The sequence below is a fragment of the Typha angustifolia genome, chromosome 13 (assembly GCF_048772165.1).
Source record: "Typha angustifolia cultivar Huaian chromosome 13, ASM4877216v1, whole genome shotgun sequence".
In the NCBI taxonomy this organism is placed as follows: domain Eukaryota; kingdom Viridiplantae; phylum Streptophyta; class Magnoliopsida; order Poales; family Typhaceae; genus Typha; species Typha angustifolia.
In genome coordinates this window covers 8,018,262-8,022,207 of record NC_133251.1, presented here as the reverse complement: position 1 = coordinate 8,022,207, position 3,946 = coordinate 8,018,262, and the positions used below count along the sequence as shown (strand labels likewise).

The 3,946-nt window shown below is 36.0% G+C and overlaps 1 pseudogene; it reads left to right on the top strand.

The window, feature by feature from the left end:
- Window positions 1-546: 546 nt before the first annotated feature.
- Window positions 547-2,090, top strand: LOC140772950 (uncharacterized; annotated as a pseudogene).
- The last annotated feature ends 1,856 nt before the right edge of the window (window positions 2,091-3,946 follow it).

The following is a 3,946-nucleotide window of genomic DNA, read 5'->3' as shown; positions in this document are numbered from 1 at the left end:
GAACTGCATTATCTTAGGGTTTTTTCTTAATTATTTTATTTGATAGGTTAGCCTCTAATATGTGGAAGACAACCTAATTGAGGATTATCGATAAAATATTTGAGTTATCCTTCCCAAACCCTCTCTCTTTCCTCCAACGGCATCCAATCTTGGACATCATCTTCTTCCTCCCTCAATCTGATCGTGCCCCCTTGCTTCTCAAGGATCGGTCCACTCTCTCCCCCTTTGTTTAGCTTAAAACTCTACCCCACCACTATAGTCACCATCTTCCACAAAACCTAACCATTATTTCCCTATTCCATTACTCACATTCCTCACACCACCATCTGACCCACGGTTAGTATTTTCCCCATAACTTTTGATCTACAAGTCCGATCGACGCTCGGTTGCGTTGGATTTTTTACTTTAAGAGGAACAATCTATCCAAGTTACAAATCTATTGGATGGTTAGATCTCCCACAGATCTCCTTGAAAATTTCGCCCTAAGAAGAATTTGTGCTGATCTTCAGATTATTGCAACCTAATTATTCCTGAACCTATAAACATATGGCTAAACCTGCGCTAAAGCTTGGGATGATATTTCCTAATGCACACTCATTTAGAGACTTATTGAGAGAATTTCATATTAAAGAAGAATATGAATTCAAATATATTAGAAATAAGCTTTCTAGAATCACTATTGAATGCACGAAGGGCTGTGGGTTTAGGGTGTATGGTTCTCCATTGACTGGCACAAATTCTAACCAAATTAAGCATCTCAAAGGATCTCATAAATGTGAAAGAGTTTATAGTAATAAAACAGCTAACTCTACTTGGTTGGCAAAAAAGCATATGGACCATTTAATTGATAATACTGATTGGAAAGTAAAATCAATGAAAAGAACAATTAGAAGAGATTGGATGCTTAATGCATCAATAATGCAAGTGTGTAGGGCTAAAAGAAAAGCTATTGATGAACTGGAAGGTGACCACAAGCAACAATATACTAGATTATGAGACTATTGTGAAATTATTAGAAGACAAAATCAAGGAAGTACAGCTATGTTGCATATAGAAAGACCAATTCTGAGTATTGCACCAAGATTCCAAAGATTTTTTGTTATGTATGATGCACAAGTTAAAGGTTTCCTTGAAGGTTGTAGACCTATAATTGGATTGGATGCATATCATCTAAAAGAATCCTTTGGAGGCTAGCTAATACATGCTGTTGCATGAGATGGGGACAATCAAATGTACCCATTGGTAGCTACTATTGTAGAAGCAGAGTGCAAAAATAATTGGACTTGGTTTTCGGAGATTTTGATCTGAGTCATTAGAAGGCCTGAAGACAAATGATGGACATTTATTTCAAATAGTCAAAAGGTATAATTTGATTATATATTTATTTATGTTTATGTATTTATTTTAGATATGTGTATTAATAGCTTGCCTAACTTTTGCAATGTGGTTGTATGCTAGGGTCTTGTTCAAACTTTTGAGTTGCTAATACCGAATGTGGAGCATAGATTTTGTATTAGCCATATGTGTGCCAACTTTAGCAAATTATTTAAGGGAAAGGAATATAAAGTTTTTATGTGGGTTGCTGCCTCAGCTTACACATTGCAAGATTTTGAGGCTGCAATGGAGGGATTGAAGAAATTGAACAAAGAAAGCTCATGATTGGTTATTGAGAGAACCACCAAGCTGTTGGGCTAGGTGTATGTTTAGTCCTAGATCAAAATTTTGATAGTGTTGTGAATAATATAAGTGAGGCATTCAATGTATACATAAAGATGTGAGAGATAAACCTATAATTACCATGACGGAAATAATTCGAAGGCAACTCATGACAAGGTACCAAGAGAGGCTGCAATTTGGAAGTACTTTTAAGAGTAGTCTTTGTGATAACATTCAAAAGAAATTAGAGAGAGAAACATGAGGCAAAATCATTTGAACCATTATATGCTAGCAGAAGAATTTTTGAGATAAAATTAACATATAAGACTTTTATTATTGACTTAGGGCAAAGAGCATGCTCTTGTAGGATATGGGACTTGACGGAAATATTATGTGAGCATGCAATTGCAGCCATATTTGCTGACAAATGTTAGCTTGAAGAATTTGTCAATGAGTTTTACCGTACTTCTACATACTTGAAGGCCTACAACCAAAGTATTTATCTAATACCAGACCAAGCTTCATGGTTACACACAAATTATGATCTTATAGTGCCTCCTCCATCGAGAAGGCAGCTTGAAAGACCTAAGAAAGCTAGAAGAAAAGGGGAAGAAGAGCCCAAAAATCAATATCAAGTGAGAAAACATCATACATCCCTTAGATACAAAAATTGTAAACAATATGGTCATAATGTAACAACTTGTACAAATTCAAGTAATCAAGTATCTGGAATTAACCATAGAAGGAAGAAATTGCCAATTAAGGTATTGAAGACTTCAGCATTTTACTCTTTCACATTTTTACTCTAATTTCTTAGATTTTTTAATGTCATGTTTTAATGCAACCTTCAAGAAATGCAACACATGACACCAATGTTCAGAATAATAGACCTCGAACTTCATAGCAGGTGTTGGACAGTGTCAGTACATTTATTTCAACTAAATGCATGTCAAATGAATTTATCGTAATATTCATAGTCTTTTCATGTTTAATGTAGCCTTCAAGAAATGCAACACTGGAGACCAACGTTCAAAAAATTAAGCCTGAAACTTCACAGTAGGTTTTAATTAAATATTCTGAATTTCAATGTTCAGCAGTGAATTTACTCTAATATTTTGAATCTTTTCACATGTAGGTGTCATAAAGGAATATTACTCAAACAATGGCAATTGGAACTCAGGAATCTAATTGTAATTAGTTATAAATTAGAACATTATGATGGATGATATGATTCGGACTTCACCGAGAACGTCTCGAGTATGGATACACTTTATGGGTGTTTTTTTATTCTTATTTTAGTGTTTATTTCATAGAAAAATAAGTTTTCTGTATGTCGCGTTCGAACGCGGATGGAATACATTCGAACGTGCTTGTGAATGCCTGCATCAGATTTGCAAAAACAGAGAACGCGAAATATGCGTTCAAACGCAGATGGAGTATGTTCGAATGCGTTTGTGAACGCCTGCATCAGGTTCACAAATACAGAGAACGCAAAATATGCATTCGAACGCAGTTGGTGAAAATATACTATTTTAGGGTTCATAATTACCATTTTTGAATTGTTTGGTTAGCCTCTAAAGGTGTGGATGACAACTATGGAATTATTATTGAATTAATTGAGTTTTGCCTTGTCTCCTTCGTCTTCTTCTCTCTCGTTCTCTCGTTCCCCGGCGTCGCTGCTTCTAACCTCCCTCGACCGGCCAATCAACCTAGTCCCTTAGGGCGGGTGGCCCACTCTTCCCCCCTCTTCCAATCTATCTATCATTTTGCTCTAACCCTTCCATCACCCATAACCCTTCCATCTCCACGTACTGACCGGTGCCACCCCATTAATGCCGGTCCACCAACCTTCACCAACACCAAGGATCTCATGCCTTCATCCACAGATCCTAAGACGGGCTCCCTGATGTTTGTCCACTAATCAGACGATATCGCGAGATCCCATCGTCCGATTCGCCTAAAACTTAATTTTTTAGAAAGCTCTTTTTCGGAACTACAACATATCAAAATTTTACATCAATCCGACGGCTGATTTCAAAATCTATTTTCAAAGTTCTATGTGAGATCCTATCCAGATCTGAAAATCGGAATAGATTGAGCCTTGGCCAAAATGGGTGATCGTATCAATGGACTGTACACATTTTGGGGGAAAATGGAATATTTTGATGGACTATATACATTTTAGGTGAAAATAGAATATTATGATGTAATTATTTTCTCTAAGATTTAAAAATTGTCAAATGTGATGTAATTATTTTGTTCAAAGTATGAATCATTGTAAGCAATGTCA